Source organism: Plecotus auritus (assembly GCF_963455305.1).
Source record: "Plecotus auritus genome assembly, chromosome: 5".
NCBI lineage: Eukaryota > Metazoa > Chordata > Mammalia > Chiroptera > Vespertilionidae > Plecotus > Plecotus auritus.
In genome coordinates, this window is record NC_137776.1 from 163,799,969 (window position 1) to 163,822,635 (window position 22,667).

At 41.4% G+C, this 22,667-nt stretch overlaps 1 pseudogene across 1 annotated transcript; it reads right to left on the reverse strand.

Annotated features, from left to right (window-relative positions):
- Positions 1 to 1,881: 1,881 nt before the first annotated feature.
- On the reverse strand, positions 1,882 to 21,436 carry LOC308248356 (dynein light chain Tctex-type 1-like; annotated as a pseudogene). Its single transcript has 2 exons — positions 21,366 to 21,436; positions 1,882 to 2,254 (listed from the first exon to the last, which is right to left on the reverse strand). The product of its transcript is annotated as a dynein light chain Tctex-type 1-like (transcript).
- Positions 21,437 to 22,667: the final 1,231 nt, after the last annotated feature.

The following is a 22,667-nucleotide window of genomic DNA, read 5'->3' on the forward strand; positions in this document are numbered from 1 at the left end:
CTCAGACCTTAATCCACTGGTGGCTTCTGTTTCCTGTTTCTTGGAGTATTCTGGGTGCCCTGAGCCACTAAGTAGGAAACCTGATAACCCTGGCCCTGCCATGCCAGAGAGTCCCTGCCAAGGCACATGACATGCTGGCGAGCTGCTTTGGACCCTCAGACTACACTGTATCTGCCTGTTGAATACTGTCGTGTGACCTCTGTTGACACCACGTGGAACAGAACTGCTGAGCTGAACTCTGCCTGAATTCCTGACCCTCCGTATTGCGAGATACAAGACAGTGGCTGATGTTTTGAGCCATCACGCTTTGCAGTAGCTTGTTTCGCAGTAACAGACAATTGGGACTATGCTCATGAATGTTTACTTATTTATTATCTGCTTTCTCCTTTAGACTGTAGTCGTCATGAGGACAACAGGGACCATGCCTGTTTTGTTCACACTGTGTACTCAGCCCAGTAGTGGGAACTTAGTATTTATTTAAAGAGTGAATGCAAGTTCCATGACTGAATTTGAGCAGAGCAGATTTCGCCTAAAACATACGCTCAGACCCCTGGATTATTTGTGTGTTCCCTTCTTTAACTTTGCTCCAACATGTATTTGTGTCCTAGTAGTAAAACTCATCTGCTCGCTTGTGTGCAATGCATTTTGAGGCTAAAGATACTATTTGACTTAAGTGGGGGATATATATTTTGTTCTAGAAGCCATTACAGCCCCAATTTTCTCATAGAGGTGATGGCAAAAGGGGGGAGCATCATCTGGGTCTGAAATGAATTACGAAGCAGTATCTATCTGTCTGTCTGTCTTTCCGTCCATTTGTCCTATCCACCTAGCATAATTTGGCTCTGATGCAAAACCTGAAAAATAATCTATGGGCTTATAGCATTTGATACCACACTGTACTCAGAGAAACGGGTATGTTTATCATAGGAAGGACGACTTGCTTTGCTAGCCAAGCTTCTGATTTCTTAGTGTCCATAAATCACAACTATTAGTAAGTCTCTCATTAAAAAATGAAATGCTGGCACTGGGTGCTTTGTCTTTTCAATACACAATTCTGTATTGAAAAGCAATTCTAATATAATTATTATTTTGTCTGGTTGCAATTTCACCTTCCACACCACAGCATATGGTAAATAAACATTTAGTGATTCTAGACAGGGGTGGGCAAACTTTTTGACTCGAGGGCCACAATGGGTTCTTAAACTGGACCGGAGGGCCGGAACAAAAGCATGGATGGAATGTTTGTGTGAACTAATATAAATTCAAAGTAAAGGAGTGGAGGGGAGAGCAAGAGAACCCTCCGCTCTTTCGGCTCTGCGGGCCGGATAGAACAGCCGAACGGGCCGGATCTGGCCCGCGGGCCGTAGTTTGCCCATGGCTGTTCTAGAAGCATCTATATTAACTTCTCTGAGAATCTTTTCCAACACCTAGAATAAGCATGTCAAACTCGCAACCCGTGGGCCGCATGTGGCCCACAATGAATATTTTTGAGGCCCAGAAAATATAACGGTATGTAAGAAATGTTGTTTTTTTTAAATTGGAATAATTTATTCTAACAAAAGTATGGAAAAAATTAGTGTGTTTGAATGATTTCAGAGTAGAGAAAGGCTCACACAGGCAGGCTGAGTGTTTAACACCTTTGAACAGAGATATTCAGAGTGTGGACACGTGGCAGTCCATGTTCCGACTGCCCAAGAAGGATCCGTGTGACTGAAGGTGTGTTGATCACAGAACAGTGCAGTCATTTTGGTTTTTCTCTGCATGTTGAGAGTGCCACAGAAAACAGAGTGGGAAAGCTGTTCACTGAATCCATGGCTGGTGGTTAGAAGATCAGAGAGAAAAGTTGAGACAGAGGAGAAAGAGCCCGGGGGGATGAGGAGGTCAGTCAGATGGACAGTCCAAAGGCGCCGACGATGCAGTACATGGTCTTGTTCTCCCATCGCACGGTGCAGCTTCCGTCAGTAGAGCTGTCCCAGAAGCAAGAACTCACCTGTGTAGTCCTGCTCCGTTCTTCTGAATAATTATACAAGTCACAATGTATTTGAATGGTTTTCCCAGCTTGCTGAGTTGGCTTAAAGTTTGTTCTACTACATTTGTGGTCCACTGATCGCCTTTGCTGTGCTGATAGGCCTTGCCACCGATGGCACTTTCTATAGCCTCTTTCACAATGTTGCTCACTTCGTCAACAACAAAAGTAGTCTCTTCCGCACTCTGGTATCTCCCATCTTCCCTGGCGCATCGCCTCCGGCGCCCTCTGTAAGAAATGTTTTAATAAAATTTTTGTACCTTAATTTTTACAATATTGTGTTATACATAATTATTAATAATGAACTACAACGTTTGCTAATGACCGATTACTATAATTGTGTTGCATTTATTTCCCTTACGCGCCTTATGCGCAGGCACACCATTTCTCTCCACTAATACTAGCAGCAAATATTTTAGCAGTGGATTGCCACATCATTAGTCTCGTACTGACTTGTTTGGTGTGTGCAACAGGAAATATTTCACTTTCTGAGAACAAGAAAAATAGGTTTATTTGCATTACGCTTATTAATTTGTGCAGTTATGCAGTGTCTGGTAAGTTAATGTTCAAGGAAAAATATTAATTTTTATTAAAATGTTCTATTACTTCATGTTAATGATTACTCATTTATTTCAGCCCTTTGTATTCAGCATGTTTCTATCGAAATAAACCTAAGTTTCTATGAAAATTAAAGCTTTTGTTTTTTTTTTTTGTGGCCCACATAAACTTAAACCTTGTTTATTTGGCCCGTGTTAGCCTTTGAGTTTGACATGCTTGACCTAGAAGATAGTTCTCTTGTAAAGGGCCAAGCTGATGTGACTGCTGAGGTGGTTTTAATAATATTTTCTTTTGTTTAGAGCAGATTTTTATAAAACATGCTGTTGTGACGTTCAGTAGGCTTTGTTTTAAATGGGCTGTCTGGTCTGAAGGCACATCATTAATACTACCTTTTGGTTGGGAGGTGGGTGTGTACCAAAGCGATGGATTGATGGACTGGATGCTTACTTTCTCACTTTTTCATTCGGTAGACCAGAGTCTTAAAAGCCTTCTTGTTTCTTTCTTTTTTTTTTTTAAATTTAATAAATGTTTATTGTTCAGATTATTACAATTGTTCCTCTTTTTTCTCCCATACCTCCCCTCCACCCGGTTCCCACCCCACCCTCTGCCCTTACCCGCCCCCACTGTCCTCAACCATAGGTGTATGATTTTTGTCCAGTCTCTTTCTGCACCCCCCAAACACCTTTCCCCCCCAAGAATTGTCAGTCCACTCCCTTTCTATGCCCCTGATTCTATTATATTCACCAGTTTATTCTGTTCATCAGATTTTTTTATTCACTTGATTTTTGGATTCACTTGTTGATAGATATGTATTTGTTGTTCATAATTTTTCTGTTTACCTTTTTCTTCTTCTTCCTCTTCTTAAAGAATACCTTTCAGCATTTCATATAATCCTGGTTTGGTGGTGATGAACTCCTTTAGCTTTTTCTTATCTGTGAAGCTCTTTATCTGCCCTTCAATTCTGAATGATAGCTTTGCTGGGTAGAGTAATCTTGCTTGTAGGTTCTTGCTACTCATAACTTTGAATATTTGCCACTCCCGTCTGGCCTGCATAGTTTCTCTTGCTGCTTTTTATATTCTCTCTCTGTCTTTTGCTCTTGGCATTTTAATTATGATGTGTCTTGGTGTGGTCCTCTTTGGATTCCTCTTGTTTGGGGTTCTCTGCGCTTCCTGGACTTTTAAGTCTATTTCTTTCACCAGGTGGGGGAAGTTTTCGGTCATTATTTCTTCAAATAGGTTTTTACTATCGTGCTCTCTCTCTTCTTCTGGCACCCCATAATTCTGATGTTCGTACGCTTGAAGTTGTCCCAGAGCCTCCTTACACTATCTTCATATTTTTGGATTCTTTTTTCTTTTTTCTTTTCCAGTTGAGTGTCTTTTGCTTCTTTGTAATTCAGATCTTTGACTTGATTCTTGCGATCCTCTAGTCTGCTATTGGATCTCTGTATATTATTTTTTTAAAAAATATATTTTATTGATATTTCACAGAGAGGAAGGGGGAGGGATAGAGAGCTAGAAACATCGATGAGAGAGAAACATCGATCAGCTGCCTCCTGCACACCTCCCACTGGGGATGTGCCTGCAACCAAGGTACATGCCCTTGACCGGAATTGAACCCGGGACCTTTCAGTCCGCAGGCCGATGCTCTATCCACTGAGCCAAACCGGTTTCGGCTGTATATTATTTTTTATTTCAGTCAGTGTATGCTTAATTTCTAGTTGGTCCTTTTTCATATCCTTGAGGGTCTCGCTAAATTTATCAGCCTTTTCTAGAAAATTCTTAAAAAACCTTATAACCGTGGTTTTGAACTCTATATCCAGTCGTTTGCTTTCTTCCATTTCTTTCATTTGTGATGTTTCTTTGTCTCCGCATTTTGGCTGCTTCCCTGAGTTGATAGAGTGGCTTTGTGTGCTAGGTGTCCTATAGGGCCCAGTGGCTCAGCCTCCCCAGTTACCTGAGGTGGACACTCTTGATACACCCCTTTGTGGGCTGTGTGCACAGTCTTGTTGTAGTTAAGCCTTGATTGTTGTTGGTATCACTGGGAGGAATTGACTTCCAGGCCAATTGGCTGTGAGGATCAGCTCTGTCTACGCTGGGAGAACTTCTGTGCTGGAGACACCCTTATGAGACAAGACTTGCAAAAGCCTCTGTGCTCAGCTTGGATGGGGTGGAGTCTCAGGGTGGAGCCAACAGCATTGGTTTCCCGTCAGCCCTGCCCTAATAGGCCCCTGTGTCTCAGTGTCCCGTGGTAATCACTGCAAGCACCGCTGAGAGAAAGCCGCCCTCTCCCTCCCGCTTGAGAAAACCAGCCACATACTCAGTTGCCTGTCCTCTCAGCATGCGCCTGCGCACCTCAGTACCTCTGCCTTCCGCAGTTCCTCTGAGTCTCAGTGTGCTTTTCTCTTTCCTGACAGTCCAGTTTCACCCCATATGAGTCTGGGTACCCAGAGTCTTGCCTGGAACTGGAGTTCAGCACAGTCGGGAGCTTTTGTCAACTTCCTGCTTAAGAAAGCCAGCCGCGCACTCAGTTGCCATTCCTCTCTGCGCGTGCGCGTCTCAGTACCTCTGCCTCCTGCAGCTCCTTTGAGTCTCAGTGTGCTTTTCTCTTTCCTTCTAGTTGTAGAATTTCCACTCAGCCAGCCTTCCTGTGGTTCTGGATGATGTCCATTTTGTCTTTTAGTTGTAGTTTTGAAATTGTTGTGCGAGGCAGCAGTTTAGGTGTTTACCTATGCCGCCATCTTGGTTTCTCCTTGTTTCATTTATATATGTTTTTCCTGATGGGGATTTTAAAGAATTGAATGGCACTATAGTCAGAGATAATGCAAAAAGTAGTGCCCAATCATAATTTATTATTAATGTGATTCATATTATGCAAGACTCAGGGAGCAATTCCATTTAGGGGTCTATTGGGTATAGGGGTGTGAGTGAGAGGGGAAGGGGTGCTCATGTTGTCAGTGATGATGTTAAAAGCTGTCTTGTACCAAGGGATTCTTAACATTTCATTCATGATTGCAACTGAGAGAGAAAAGTTGGTTACAAATGACAGCACAACTCAGATGATCTTAAAAAAAAGGTAAAATTTATTGATGCACACAATTCAGATATGGTTGAATTCAGGTGCTCAAATGATGTTACTCTGTTGGATGCATCCTAAGGAAGGCTTTTTTGAACTTGTGGCAAAGGTGGCCTCGAGCAACTCAAGGCTTTTATTGTCCTTACAATGTACAATCCCCGAGAATACCCAGCCGGTTATTTTTCTAACAGCTCTAGCAAAAATCCTGGCGGTGAGTCTCCTCAGCCTGATTTAGGTCATATAATTATCTTTTCACCAGTAACTATGGCCAGAAGAGGGTGTGTTCTCCTTCCCCAGGTCTGGGCCATGTGCTCATCCCTGGAACTGGGAAGCCGGGTCAGCCCCAAGTGAGTCATGCTGACTAGTAGTGCTGGCGAGGTTGTTTCTCAGAGGACAGCCTCGAGACATGCTCCATTCCAGGTACTTACCAGTCTCCTGGGATCCTAAGAGCAAAGGGTGAGATGATTCTTGGACTGAGATTCAGATGGGAGACCTGAGTCCAAATGCATTCTATCCTTCTCTCACTCAGTGATTGTGGGCTAGTCACTTTCTCAGATTCCTCATTTGCAAGGTGAGGCGTTTGGACCAGATGATTCTGATAACCCTATCCAGCTCAAAGATTCTACACTTTTTATACCCTAGCTGGACGGATTATTATACACATCCAGAGAGAAGTATGGTAAAGTGATGCACTAAACACAAGGGGTTTCTGATTCTGATTCTGATCGTGGTATTATATGATGATGATGGGAATTCTATACTCTTATTAAAAACAGCCCCGGTCTGCTGCTATCAGAGACACTGCTTCAGAGTTCCTCCCCTCGCTGCCCCCCACCCCCTCCAGCTCTGCAGTGATGAGAGAGATTTTCTGGCTGTTGTAAGGTCACTGGGATAAATGGGAAGGTTGGCCCATTGCCTGAAAATGAGTTCGGCTTGAAAGTTCCTCGCCCAAGAAATGGAAAGCAAAACCCTGCTGGCATAGCCAAGGGGAAAGAGAAGAGTGAGTGACCTCTTTAGAAAGAACTGCAGCCCTGGAAATGTGACTAATGGCTGGAGAGGGTACGTGATGATAACTCACATCGGCCACTTGGATTTAATTATAGCAACATTTGCAGACAATAAGTGGGTCTTGAGTGAAGGTGGCCTGATGATATGGCAGTGACAAAAGCTAATCTGGATTTCTGGCCAAAAGGATGGATGAGAAATGACTTGGGAATGTTTCCTGTAGCACAGTGGTCAGCAAACTGCAGCTCGGCTCGCGAGCCGCGGTTTGCCGCTCTGTTGACTAATGAGTTTGCCGACCACTGCTCTAGCAGACAGATACAGATTCTGAGTTGTGGAAAGAGAAGTGGACTTGGGGCTCGGAAACCTGGGTTCACTTTTGGAGTTTCCATTTATTCACTGAGCTTCATTTTCTTCATTTGCAAAACGAGGAGCTTTGTTCTTGAAAATTAATAATTTGAGGTTAGAAGTATGCTAAGGTACGTTCTTTTTATTCATTCTATGCTTTTTTTTTAAGTTCTGTAGTTTAAATATGATAGAAAAAAGATAAGATTCCCGAATTCTAGGTGCTCTCAATAAAAAGGACTCATTAGAGTGGTAGAAAGTTCAAGAATTCTCAATAATAAGCTGTCAGGGTTCTAGCAGAAAAAATATGGTCTGAACAGCAGTCAAACATTTTCCCAATTGTTTGCTGTTTATTAAGTGTCTGCTATATGTCAGTGCTGTGCTTTACACGCAGGTCAACACTTTGGGGTAGGTTTTACTAAACCCATCTTAAAGGTTAGGATACTGAAGGTCAGACAGTTTAAGTAACTTGCTCAACAACAACAACAAAATATCTCTAGTTTCAAAATTATAAACTTTCAAGACTGCAAAAAAATCTCATTTTCCAAGCAATGAAAATGAGGTCCCACAAATAAGTGGAAACTCCGGAAGTGAGCCCACGTCTCCTAACTCTAAGCCCAGTAAGAAACCTTATAAGGGATGAAGCTGGGATTGGGGTCTGAGTCCAAGGGCTGTTCTCTTTGCACTGTGTTATGCCTCTGTTCTGTTTCTGTCTCTCATCTCTAGGTCTTATTAAATGTAGGCAGCATTGGTGTTTCTGGCTCTTTAGCAGTAGGTTTCTGCCTGTTATTGGGCATGTCTGAAGTCTAAGCTTTGTGATTTGTGAAGGCAGGACTTCACAGAAGTCTGCAGTTGCGCAGAAGTATGGAAGGGTCTGGGGAATGGGATCCTTAGAGGGTGCTGAAGGTCGTGGTTGACCTCTTGCACTCAGCTAGCACTGGAAGTATATTGGTTGGTGGTAGTGATTGTCTTCGCTTCCTTCAGTGAACTACATTTTTCATGGGAACAAGTTGCTTTGATTTGCTCCTATGTGTGATGGAGTCATGAATTCTAAGATGATGGTCCTAAAAAGATTCTGATTATATTTCGTATCTGTAGTATTCACAACTCTCGAATATTTATTTTCCTGTGGCTGAATTATTATTTTCTAGCCTTGTGAATGTTCTCAGCCACTGTGTCAGTTAACTTTTGCTACTTTTTCAAAATATTATGATTTAAAACAACAAATATTTGTTTATATTATGATTCTGGGGATTAGCAGCCAGGGCTAGGCTGAGCTGAGTGGTTCTTCTGGTCTCGAATGGCCTCAGTCTTGCATCAACTTCCAGTTAGCTGGGTAGCTCTGCTTTGGTGGCATTTGAGAATAACTAAAGCTAACAGTCACATTTCACAGGTTACAAGTGCTCTTTAGGTTATGAAGTATTTGTGCATCGTCACCTATGTCTGGATCTGGGCTCCTAGTAACCAGGTACAGAGGAGGATGCAGTCAATGTGTGAACCATGGAACCCATGAGAGAAGGAGGCCAGCATCTGATGATGGGTATACTAGTAGTTCAGGGAGGGAGCTTTTCTGTGTGCCTCATGGGAAGACTAGTGGGGTAAAATGGGCTAAGCAAAATTTGAAAGAAGGTTGAGTAAGGGTAATCCAAGTCAGTAAATTTATATTGAGGACATTTGAGGATAACTAAAGCTAACAGTCACATTTTACAAGTTACAAGTGCTCTGTAGGTTATGAAGTATTTGTGCATCGTCACCTATTTGTTGCCTCTCACAATGGTGTAATACAAGTAGGGGAGATATGGTAATATGACTCTTGTTTAAACATCAGGGAGACTCAGAGGTCAAGTGACTTGCTGCAGGTTATATAATAATAAGGCATGTCTTCTGACTTCCATGTCAGTGTGCTGTGTGGGAAATATTGGGTGAGATGCTTTCGATGATATAGAGGAGTGCCATTGTATAAAGAAACTATGAACTCTTTGGGGGAGAAAGGATTGAATAATGATAATAATGACCCAAATTATTTTTTGCCTTTTTTTAAAAACATATATTTTATTGATTTCTTACAGAGAGGAAAGGGAGAGGATAGTTAGAAACATCGATGAGAGAGAAACATCGATCAGCTGCCTCCTGCACACCTCCCACTGGGGATGTGCCTGCAACCCAGGTACATGCCTTGACCGTAATCGAACCTGGGACCCTTTAGTCTGCAGGCTGACGCTCTATCCACTGAGCCAAACCGGTCAGGGCCTTTGCCTTCTTTTTACTATGTATTTTTAGTCTATGCACAGTCCTCTTGAGCTATTATCGCCATTTTACAGATGGTAAACAGAGGCTCAAAGAGCATATATAACTTGACTGTGGTCTCCTAGAAGGTAGTAACAATGTTGGTTTGTAATGCTAGGTCTCTTATATCAAATTCTGGAGACTTCCCACTTATTGATGCTGGTTCAGACTCAGGTGACTTGATGTTAGTAGGGGACACTGTAAGATAGTGTGTGACAATATATAGAGTCTTAGGAAAGTGGGCGAAACAGAGGCCAAATTAGTTAAAGAGAATTAATGGAGGGACACAGAATTACCTGCAATCTGAAGGGCTGACAAAGATGTGAATGGGAAGGAAAGGCCAAAGAGATAAGCCAGGTAGGAGGAATGGTACAAGGATAGAGTCAGAGGCAGAAATAAGTGAGGGCAATGGTGGAAAAAATTAGTCTGATTATAATGGACAATTACTTAAAAACTAATTCAACATAAATTTCATGAGGACTTACTAAATGCAAAAGGTGACAACAAAGATGAGTTAGATATAACTTGATCCCCAAAACTTGGTAGACAAATATAATCCTAAGGAAAGCAATGGAATCTAAGGTTGGAGCATTACTGGTTGAACAAATAGTGGAAAAATTGTTAGGATGAGGATCTTGGGCTTGATTTTATTGGGGATAAAGAAAGAACAACACAAGGAATCCATAAGCTAGGTCACAGATGTAAAGAGGAAACAGTCGTAGTGTCAACTATTAACTAGAAACTGGTAGGAAGACCCTTGGCCTGTGTGTGATGGAGAGGGTTTAAGTCCAGATCCCTGGACTGATCGGTGGCAGAGAGTTTGAGCATCCTGAATGCAGGAGATGGCAGCAGATTACTTCTGCACTCTCATGAGCCCTGGCCTGCAGAGGGTAGTCGGAGCTATTGGCTAAGATTTCATTAACATCACACACTCTATTGTCTGTTTGACAATTGTTCTTTTCTGGCTGTTGGTCTCTTTTTATTAGTGTTGACTGATGGTAACTTTTTTTTGTTTATTATATATAAACTATTATTCTTCAATGGTGCAAAGTTTATTCCTTATATTTTTGATTTTTGCTTCTGTTCTATTTGTTTTGGTCTCATTTTTAGGAATATCCATTACCTACATATTTGATTTCTGTTCCCAACCTATACATATCTATACATCTATACATCTTTTCTTCTCTTCTTTGAATTCTTTTGTTTGTATGTCAGTTGTATCTTTTTTTTTTTATTGTCTTAAGTTTTACATATGTCTCCTTTTTCCCCAATTGACCCCCCCAACCATTCCCACCCCAGGCAGGCCCCCACCGCCCCAGTGTTTGTGTCCATTGGTTATGCTAATATGCATGCATACAAGTCCTTTGGTTGTTCTCTACCCCTCCCCCCCAACCTCCCCTGCCATTTCTAATTTGAATTCTTGAAGAACTTTTCAAGTTTGTTCTTCATGCCATAAATTTGATTTTCTACAGGGTCTACCATTATATTTTCAGCTTCTAATGTAGATCTTGGTGCCTTTATTTCATCTTTAGGTTTTTCTTATCTTGGCAAGCATATCTTTGTCTCTGCCTGTATTTTGTTCACCTGTCTTTTCACTGCATTTGACACCTATACTCTCAACTTTTATTTACATAACTAGGGGCTCAGTGCACGAAATTCGTGCACTGGTGGGGGGAGTCCCTCAGCCCAGTCTGCCCCCTCTCACAGATTGGGAGCCCTCAGGGGATGTCCTACACTGCGGGAGGCAACCGGGCTGATCAGGGGAAGGCAACCAGGCTGATCAGGGGAAGGCGCCAGCCCCATCACCCCGCTGCTGCAGCCACCACCAGCCACCGCAGCCACCAAGGTGTTTTCATCAACACTCCCTTCACCATGAAAAAATGACAACTTTCTTTAGGCATTTTCAAGATGTGTCTTTCATAGGATATGACCGACCTTCCTTCCTTCCTTCCTTCCTTCCTTCCTTCCTTCCTTCCTTCCTCACCTGAGGATATGTTTCCATTGATTTTTAGAGAGTGTGGAAGAGAGAGGGAGAGACAGAGAGAAACATCATTGTGAGAGGGACACTTTGATTGGTTGCCTCCTGCATGAGCCCTGACCTTGGCCCCAGCCAGGGAGGAGCCTGTAACCTAGGTACATGCCCTTGATCAGAATTGAACCCAGACCCTGCGGTCAGCAGGCTGAGGCTCTATCCACTGAACCAAACCGGCTAGGGCAGGATATGACATTTCTTAGCCCCTCCAGCAGCAAACCTTCGTTTTTTCCTCCAGGAGTGAGGTGGAAAAACCCTAGATCACCTTTTTGGATTCTTATTACCCAAGTTACCAAGAACACTGCAAGTGGTGGCGTACAGGGAGCTTAGCCAATGAGCGGTCAGAAAAGATGTTTACGCTCGAACTGGTTTGGCTCAGTGGATAGAGTGTCGGCCTGCAGACTGAAGGGTTCCAGGTTTGATTCCTGTTAAAGGCGTTTACCTTGGTTGGGTTCACATCCCCAGTGGGGAGTGTGCAGGAGGCAGCTGATTGATGTTTCTCTCTCATCGATGTTTCCAACTGTCTATCCCTCTCCCCTCTTCTCTATAAAAAAATCAATAAAATATATTAAAAAAAAAAAGAAAAGGTGTTTCCTCTGCAGCTCATGCGCAGAGGACCCCCTGCATTGTGTCCCTGGGCTAGGGGCGTGTCGCCATGGCCCGGGGGGGCCTGCCCCCAAGGCCCAGCCCTGTGTTGTGGGCGGCTTCCGGGTCCACACACCCCGAGGCTGGCAGCCAGCCCTGCGTTGTGGGTGCCGGGCTGGGGGCATGGACCCAGGCCGCCGCTTGGTGCCAGCGCACGCGCAAGCGGCCGCGGGGCGGGAACATCCACCCCCAACCACTTGGCGCCTGCGCCCGTAGGCCTGGAGTGGCCAGGGGCGTTCTGGGACCCTGGCTGCTCAGGGCCTACAGGCTGTGAGCAGCCTGGGTTCCAAGGATGTTCCCGGAACCCAGGCCTCTCGCTGCCTGCGTACGCAAATTAAACCTACATCTTTGTCAGGTTAATTTGCATACTCACTTCTGATTGGCTGGTAAGTGTAGCAGAGGTACGGTCAATTTACATGTTTCTCTTTTATTATATAGGATGGTCTCCTTATTTTCTTGATTTTAATGGAAAACTAAAATTGATGCTTTTTACATTTCTTTATTCTTCTTACATAAATAATTTGCAGAAAACATCTGTTTGAATCAGCAGTGTTTTTAGTTTAATCTCCCCACCCACTGCCCCCCAAACCTGACTTTGGCTGATTTAAGTAGAAAAAGAATTTACTAAAAAGATACTGGGTAGTTACAGAATTGTTGGGATGGAAGGTGTGGGCTGGAGAGCTGGACCTGGAGGTCACATGACTAGAAGTCTTGTCAGAATCACACAAAAAACTGGCCAGTGAGCATTCACTGCTGTCTTTGCCAAGTACTGGTGCCCCAGCTTCCATCTGTCATGACAGCCTCTGAAACTGACTACTACTGGGTTTTAATTTGGGTTTCTCTGATTACTTGTGATTTGATGTATTTTTTCCTCATGTGTGTATTGGCCAGTTGTTTATATTCTTTTGTAAGTGTCTATTCAGGTATTTTGTCCACAATTTAATTTTGTGATTTTCCTTCTTTTTATTGAGTTGTCAGAATTCTTTGTGTATTTAAAATACCAGTTCTTTGTCAGATTGCAAATATTTTCTCCCGTTATGTTGCTTATCTCTTTATATTATTAAAGCTATATTTTGCTGAGACAAAGGTTTAAGTTTTGATGAGACCCAATTTACCAATTTATTTAAATAGCTTATGGTTTTGGGGTTCTCAAAGAGATTACTTCGTACTCTCTAGATCCACCCACGTTGTTGCAGATGGCAAGATTTTATTCTTTTTTATGGCTGAGTTATAGTCCATTATATAGCACATATGCACCACTTCTTTATCTGTTGATGGACACTGAGGTTGCTTCCATATCTTGGCTATTGTAAATGATGCTGCAGTGAACATATGGATAACCCAGCAAAGCTATCATTTAGAATCAAAGGACAGATAAAGAGCTTCCCAGACAAGAAAAAAACTAAATGAGTTCATCACCAGTATTACCAGAAACGTTAAAGGGTCTTCTATAAGAAGAAGGAAAATAAAAAAATGTGAATAATAAAATGGCAATAAATACATATATATCAACAATTTCTTTAAATGCAAATGGATTAAATGGTCCAATCAAAAGACATATTGAGGCTGAATGGACAACAAAACAAGACTCTTGCATATGCTGTGTACAAGAGACATTTCAGATGCAGAGAGACATAGACTGAAAGTTAAGGGATGGAAAATGATATTTAATGAAAATGGAAACAAACAAACAAAAGCGAAGATAGCAATACTTATACCAGACAGAATAGACTTTAAAACAAAGGCTATGTAACAAGAGACAGAAAGGACCCAGCATTTCCACTTCTGGGTATTTATTAGAAGAAACCCAAAACACTAAATTGGAGAGACATATGCATCCATATGCTATTCAATTTTTAAACATTGATGATTATCCTAGCTACATTGTTTCTAATTTGATATTTTAGTAGTCAAAGAACATACATTGTATGACTCCAGTCCTTTGAAAGTATTGAAACTTGCATTATGGTCTAACGTATGGTCTATTTTGGTGAATCTACCATGTACACTTGAAAAAACATGTATTGTGCAATTGTTGGTGCTTAGCTCTATACATTTTAGGTGGAGATGAACGATATGTCCAATTATTTTATTCTATGTATCCATTGTTTTTTGTTTTTCTTTTCTATCATTTGCTGAAGAGGGGCATTAAATTCTCCCACTCTGATTGTAGCATCATCTGTTTCTTTCATCCTGTCAATTTTTAACTCATGTATTTTAAGGCTATGTTTTTAGGCAAGTAAATATTTATGATGGGTATACCTTTATGATGAATTGGCCCTTTTATTTTTTATGTAATGTTCTTTATTATTTTAGGTAATTTTCGTGAGATCTGTTGTATCTGATATCATTACAGCCATTTCAGCCTAGTAGCTTACTCTTTATATGGTACTAGAGGCCCAGTGCATGAAATTCATGTACTTGGTGGCGGGGAGGGTCCCTCAGCCCAGCTTGTGCCCTCTTGCTCTCCGGGACCCCTCGCTCTTTACCACCCACCTGCTGGCTGCTCCTTACCTCTCGGCTCACTGCTCCTTAGTGCTGCTGTGGAGGCGGGTGAGGCTCCTGCCACCGCCACTGTGCTCGCCAGCTGTACGCCCAGCTTCTGGCTGAGCGGCGCTCCCCCTGTGGGAGTGCACCTCCACGAGGGGACAGCTCTTGTGTTAAGTGTCTGCCCCTGGTGGTCAGTGCACGTCTTAGCGGCCAGTCGTTCCTCAGTTTGGTTGATTTGCATATTAGGCTTTTATTATATAGGATATCTTTTTCTGTCCATGTACTTTCAAAGTTTTAATTTATATTTAAGATGTGTCTCTTATGGATAGGGTTTAATTGGGTCTTGACTTTTAATCCATTCTGATGATTTGTGCCTTTTACTTGGAGTGTTCAGCCCATTAATATTTAATATAATTATTGATAAGATTGGATTTTGGCCTACCATTTTATTTTATTTTGTATACTTTAATCCTTCTCATTTCCCCTCTTTCCCTTATGCTGCTTCCTTTTGGATTATTTTACAATTTTCATTTCCATTTTAGTGCATTTATTGGTTTATAGTTATAATGCTTTGCATTTAAAAAATGTTTACACTATACATTCTTAATTTTTCAGAGTTTATGTTTGCATAGTATTAAATAATAAAGAGAAGAAATGCTGTAATGTATAGGTTCACTTATTCTCCATCCTACCATACTTTAAATCAGGGGTCCTCAAACTACGGCCTGCGGGCCACATGCAGCCCGCCGAGGACATTTATCCGGCCTGTCGGGTGCCGCTGCCTGTCCTGCTTAGCAGCTGACTTGTCCCGGGCCTGCAGTGCGCATAGGAATTTGTTCATAGTTTTTTTTTAAACTATAGTTTGGCCCTCCAACGGTCGGAGGAACAGTGAACTGGCCCCCTGTTTAAAAAGTTTGAGGACCCCTGCTTTAAATTATAGTTGTCATATCTATTACCTTACATATATAATAAATCCCATAAGACTATGTTATACTTTTTGTTGTGAATAGTTCTATGCATTCTACAGAAATTAAAATAAAAAAGTATTTAATTTTTACCCATATATTTATCATTTATATCTTATGCTCTTCATTTATTCCTGAAAATCCAAAATTCCCTCTAATATAATTTTCAATCTTATATTTATTTATCCTGACAGGTTTTTAGCATAGGTCTTACGGTGACAAATTTTTTTATTAGCTAAAAATATCTTCAGGGACTCCAGCACAGAAGTTCTCCCAGTGTAGACACAGCTGATCCTCACAGCCAATTGGCCTGGAGGTCAATTCCTCCCAGTGATACCAACAACAATCAAGGCTTAACTACAACAAGCCTGTGCACACAGCCCACAAAGGGGTGCACCAAGAGTGTCCACCTCAGGTAACTGGGGAGGCTGAGCTACTGGGCCCTATAGGACACCTAGCACATAAAGCCACTCTATCAACTCAGGGAAGCAGCCAAAATGCGAAGACAAAGAAACAGATCACAAATGAAAGAAATGGAGGAAAGCAAGTGACTGGATATAGAGTTCAAAACCACGGTTATAAGGTTTTACAAGAATTTTCTAGAAAAGGCCGATAAATTTAGTGAGACCCTCGAGGATATGAAAAAGGACCAACTAGAAATTAAGCATACACTGACTGAAATAAAAAATATACAGAGATCTAACAGCAGACTAGAGGATCACAAGAATCAAGTCAAAGATTTGAAATACAAAGAAGCAAAAACACTCAACCGGAAAAGCAAAAAGGAAAAAGAATCCAAAAATATGAAGATAGTGTAAGGAGCTTCTGGGACAACTTCAAGCATACCAACATCAGAATTATGGGGGTGCCAGAAGAAGAGAGAGAGCAAGATACTAAAAACCTATTTGAAGAAATAATGACCAAAAACTTCCCCCACCTGGTGAAAGAAATAGACTTACAAGTCCAGGAAGCGCACAGAACCCCAAACAAAAGGAATCCAAAGAGGACCACACCAAGACACATCATAATTAAAATGCCAAGAGCAAAAGACAAAGATAGAATATTAAAAGCAGCAAGAGAAAAACAGTTAGTTACCTACCAGGGAGCACCCATACGACTGTCAGCTGATTTCTCAACAGAAACTATGCAGGCCAGATGGGAGTGGCAAGAAATATTCAAAGTGATGAATAGCAAGAACCTACAACCAAGATTACTCTACCCAGCAAAACTGTCATTCAGAATTGAAGGGCAGATAAAGAGCTTCACAGATAAGAAAAAGCTAAAGGAGTTCATCACCACCAAACCAGGATTATATGAAATGCTGAAAGGTATTCTTTAAGAAGAAGAGGAAGAAGAAGAAAAAGGTAAAGAGAAAAATTATGAACAACAAAATACATATCTATCAACAAGTGAATCTAAAAATCAAGTGAATAAAAAAATCTGATGAACAGAATAAACTGATGAATATAATAGAATCAGGGGCATGGAAAGGGAGTGGACTGACAATTCTCGGGGGGAAAAGGGTGTGGGGGGGTGCGGGAAGAGACTGGACAAAAATCATACACCTATGGATGAGGACAGTGGGGGGGGGGCGGTAAGGGCAGAGGGTGGGGTGGGAACCGGGTGGAGGGGAGCTATGGGGGAAAAAAGAGGAACAATTGTAATAATCTGAACAATAAAGATTTATTAAATTAAAAATATATCTTCAGTACACTTTTATTTTTAAAGGATATTTTTGCAGGGTTTGGAAATCTGGGTTGGCAGTTATTTTCTTTTAATACTTTAAAGATGTTCCACTGTCTCCTAACTTCCACAGTTCCTCATGAAAAACCTGTAATTTCTCTCATTGTTCTCCTATTTATAATGTGATGCTTTTCTCTGACTACTTTGTATAAAATGTACTCTGGCATGGTTTTCTTCAAATTATTGTTATTTGTGGTTTTCTGAGTTTCCTCAATCTATTAATTCACATCTTTCAAAAATTTATCATGGTTTCTGGTATTTTTTTTCCTCCAAATAAATATTTGTTCTGTTCCATTCTCTCTCTCAGTGAGGTATTTTGAAGTTATTTCACAGGTTGCTAAGGTTCTGTTTTGTTTTTTTCTTCTCAATTTTTTTTTGTCTCTGATTCAAATTGAATGATATCTATTGCTTCATCTTCAAATTCTTTCCTTTCATCGTTATTTTGCCCATCCATTGAATTTTTAATTTCAGAAGTTCTATTTTTCAGATTTAAATTTTTCATTCATTTAATTTTCTATTTCTCTGCTGATGTTTTCATCATTCATTATGAATGTTTTCTTTGACCTCACTGAGTATATTTATAATAATTATTTTAAAATCCTTTCCTCATAATTCCAATGAATGGACCATCTTGAGACTGGCATCAATTGTTTGCACTTCTTCTTGAGACTGAGTCACCTTTTTCATATATTGAGTGATTTTAGATTATATCCTGGACATTGTGTATGCTATATTGTAGGGCTTCCTAGATTTTGTTTTATTGCTTTAAAGAGTGTTGATGTTTTGTTTTAGCAGACAATTAACTTGCTTTGAGAACTGAAAAGTGTAATGGCTGGGGTGAGTGGAATTTCAGATCTAAGTTAAGAACTTAAGCTAGCTGTTTTTCATTTGACCTCTTCATACGTGGTTCAGAGATCAGGCAGAAAGTTGGGCTGAGTTTAAGCACAGAATCTGGTCTATTTTTTTTTTTCTGGCTCTCTTCTCTCCTTACTTTTTGGTTGTGCAGCTTCTATGGGCTTTTTTCACTCGGTACCTCCAGCCAGAATAGTAGCAGACTTTTTCTTGGAATTTCAGCCATGCTACCTTGGCTACAATTCTGGCTGCCTTCAGGGCATACCTGAAAAAACTGGAATTCACACTGTGCTAAGATTTTTGACTGCTTTCCAAATATGCCTGCTTTTTTTTGAGTTCCTGGAGCTCTCAAGGGTTTTTTTCTTTTTTTTTTTTTCTTTTTCTAGCACTTATGGATGTTATTTATGGGAGGATAAGTTGTTAAACACTCACTCCTTCTTGTTAAAAGCAAAACTCTGTAATTTGTTTCCTATCCTTGGAGGTCTATGATTTTGCTTAGTGCTTCCTTCATTAATCCCCACTTTACTTGAGCTAGCTTGATTGAATTTCTGTTTCTTTCAAAAACTATAACAGAAGTCATTAGTCATGGAGTGCAGAACTACTATAGACTTGGCAGAATAGTGCAATGGCAAGGGCATAGGTTTGGGAAACCAGACATACCACTATATTTCAGCTATATGACTTAAGCAAGTATTTATGTTAGTTATCTACTGTTGAGTAACAAGTTACCTGAACACTGGGTAACTTAAAACCAGAAACATTTATTTTCTCACACTGATTCCGAGGGTCAGGAATTTGGGAGCTACTTGGGTGGATGGTTCTGGCTCAAGAGTCTCTCATGAGGTTGCAATCAAGCTGTCACACAAGGCTTGCAAGGCTCGAGATTGGACTGGGACCGGAAAATCTATTTCTAAGCTCACTCACTGTTGGCAGGACCCTCTTGGCAAGAGGCTTCCATTCCTTGCCGCATGGGTCCCTCTGTGGAGCTGCTCACGACATGGCTTCCCAGAGCAAGTGAGAGGTAGAGAATTCACACAAAGAAGCCCCCTTTCTTACGCTGCCCTTGGCACTTGGTTTTGAATTGCCTTGGATCTAAACTGCTAGGTGGTTGATTTGCTTACTGTTGGCTTTCCTAGCTCTTGGTCTCATTGAAGCTGTTGAGATATCCTAAAACCATTACCCAAACCGTTTTCTGGGGCAGTCTTATAGTGCTGAGAAGGATTTGGAAGTACACAGAATCCCAAGTATTGAGCTTGACTCACTGTCCTTAGAGTCCACCTAGAACTTTTTGAAAGCTCCAGAGGGCACAGGAGCATGGAAAGTTAAGAGAATACCTGAGCTGATTCTGGTCCTTCTCTCATTTAACGGAATCCCCTCCCTTCCCTCTACTTTCTCTGGAGTAATTCCCACCAGTAGGCAGGCCCCACACTATAGCCAATACCTTTTCATTCGTTCTATTCTTATTCCCAAGGAGAAGGAGTTGAACTTGAATGGTCAAGTGCTGTAAAGTTCCCCTGACTGTTCCCGGCAGCGGAATGTTTCTTTTGCGCCACCTCTGGGGTTTCCTATTCTCAATCTCTTTGTACTTTTGGAATCATATTATTTGTACCATAGACCTAGCACAGAAGCTAACATTTTTGCTGTAGCTTGTGCACCTTAGAGTTTATTAAATTCTATGGGACTTTTCAGATCAGCAGATTGCTGTACACATGGAAATACACTTGATTTTAACATCCTACAACTGTAACAACAACCACAACTTTTCTCTGTGAGGGAAACTAGAGAATCTGACATCCGGACTAAGTCTCCCTCTTTATTGTCGGCCAGGATGTCTGCCAATATTTCTACCGTCCAGGCTTAGAAAATGACGATGCCTGTCTCTTTCATACATCTCTTTCAATATTCAGAGGTACCATTTAAGGAACAAAAATACTCCAACATATGTCTGATTTAATGCAAAGGGGACAAGGGAGGGAAGGCAGGAACTAATAAGTTTCTAAACTTCCTCAGTTCCCGAATGATTTGGAATCGGCTGGTCTGACGATACACAGTGGGCACAACCTTACTTCGTAATTGATAAACCAGCACAGTCTTTTCTGCCATCTTTATGGCAGGAGAGCATTCTCAATCTCATGGATTACCTGCTTTGTATTCAAATTTATGACCTAGTGCTTCTAGGAAAAAGAGGAGTTGCTACTCTTTAAAGCTCTTTGATGTCTTTAATTAAGTACCATTTACTGTTTTGATGTATACTCTGCATGGATTTGCATCCTGGCTCAGGCACTTATTAGCTGCGTAGCCTTGGGCAAATCACACCCTCCCTACTCTGCCTCCGTTTTTCTGACTGTACAATGGGAATAATTATGGACCCCACTTTATAGGTTGCTATGAATACTAAGTGAGTTAATATATATGAACAACTTAGAACAATGCCTGTAAGCACTATACATGTTAACTACTGCTATTGGTCCACCTTTTCTTTTTCTGTTTTCTTCTTCTCCTCCTCCTCCTCCTCCTCCTCCTCCTCCTCCTCCTCCTCCTCCTCCTCCTCCTCCTCCTCCTCCTCCTCCTCCTCCTCCTCCTCCTCCTCCTCTTTCCTGTGGTCTGTGAAGCTGACCAAAGATGTACCAACATAGAGAGGAGCAGAGCACAAGGGCTAGAGAAATTATGTCAGGTTCATAGAATTTGTACTTCCAGAGAAAATAACTGTTGAATCCTTAATATATATTAACCAGTTAACATGCATTTCTCTAATTCTTTCAGCAGTAGTGGGAGGTGGATCTCATTATTACTACTTTACAGGTGCGGAAGCAGAGTGGCAACTTGTCCAGAGTCCCACAGTTAGTAAGGGCAGCACTGAAAATCAAACCTGACTCTACCGACCTCAAAGATTATGCATTTTTTTCTCTGTGCCATTGGGACTTTAGTGATTTCCTTGCACTAAATTTCTCAACACTAGTCCTGGGGAAGGGGATGGATGGGAGATTCTGTATGTGTTTGGATGATGCCAGGAGATCTCCTTGGAGAAAACGTATAGAAAGGGCTAAGGTTCATTTGGCTAGCTGAGTGCCCATCTCCCAGGTTAATAGGTTGCACGTGGCACCAGCAGCATGACCAATGACTCTGGCATTTCACCCTGTACAGACTTCATTTTGGCCTTGTATATTTGAGACTAACTACATTAAGTGCCTTTGGGTAATATGTCTAGATCTGTACAGGGCAGTGCAATCGATGGGAGCATCTTTATTTTGAGTGCTATTGATACAGTTTTGCCCAAATACATAGAATACCCCCATCTCTACTGATTCTTTTCTTAATAAAGTCATGGGCCATGATGGGCTCACATACCTCACTATGTTTTTGTGCCAATAAGCAGACAGGTTATCAGCTATTCTTTTCCCGGGGTTGTCACTTGGCATTCTGGGTAATGTGCATATTGACCAGGGGTTGTACCCATCCTAACAGGCTGAACAAATGAGTTGTAGAGTTTCTCTTTTGTCATACAAATTTGGGGGAAGATGCTGAATTAAGGAGAAGATGCTTTGGTAAAAAATAAAGTTAAGAGTTAGGCTGCCTACAGAAGTGCTAAGGAGGGAGACATTTTGTAATTTAGCAAGTTTTAAGCCTTTGTCTCTGTCACCAGTAACAGTGTTATTCATTTGGATTAGCTAAGAATCCTCCTCAGACAGGGATCTGATTCTGAGTTTGGGGATTCCTTGCTGATTATAAGTTAAGGTTCCTGAATGGGTTTCCTTGCCATCCCCCCTCTCCTGCCCAGCAGAAGGTGGAGTTCGTGGCAGTTATATTCCAACTCTGTAATTCCTTACTTTTCCTCCTTCCTCATCCTGAACTCCAGACACACTGATTTCCCCTTGTTTCAAACTGGTTTTACCTAATTATTAACCCAGCAGGAAGAATTAACGCAGTGTTGCTTCTGTGTCTCTTGAGACATCTCAGCAGGACTGAGCACCAGGAAATCCGCGCAGAGATTCCTGGATCTGGAGCATGGTTCTAGAGGAGGAAACTTGAGGGGTGGCTTGTAACACCGGAAAACAACCTGATGGGAGTAAATGCCTGCAAGTGAGCATTGATAATGAGTCTGCGAGCTTATTCATAGTAAATAATAAGTTATTATTATTATTTTTTAAGCCTCACCCGAGGATATTTTTCCATTGATTTTTTAGAGAGAGTGGAAGAGAGAGGGAAAGACAGAAAGAAACATTGATGTGAGAGAAACACATCGATTGGTTACCTCCTGCAACCGAGGTATGTGCCCTTGTCTTTATTTTTTTATTTTTATTTTTTGTTTTTTTTTATTTTTTTAAATAAATCTTTATTGTTCAGATTATTACAGGTGTTCCTCTTTTTTTCCCCCATAGCTTCCCTCCACCTGATTCCCCACCCCACCCCATGCCCTTACCCCCCGCCACTGTCTTCATCCATAGGTGTAAGCTTTTTGTCCAATCTCTTCCCACACCCCTCACACCCCCTCCCCCCTGAGAATTGTCAGTCCACTCCCTTTCTATGCCCCTGATTCTATTATATTCACCAGTCCATTCTGTTCTTCAGATTTTTTATTCACTTGATTTTTAGATTCACTTGTTGGTAGGTATGTATTTGATGTCATTTTGTTGTTCATAATTTTTATCT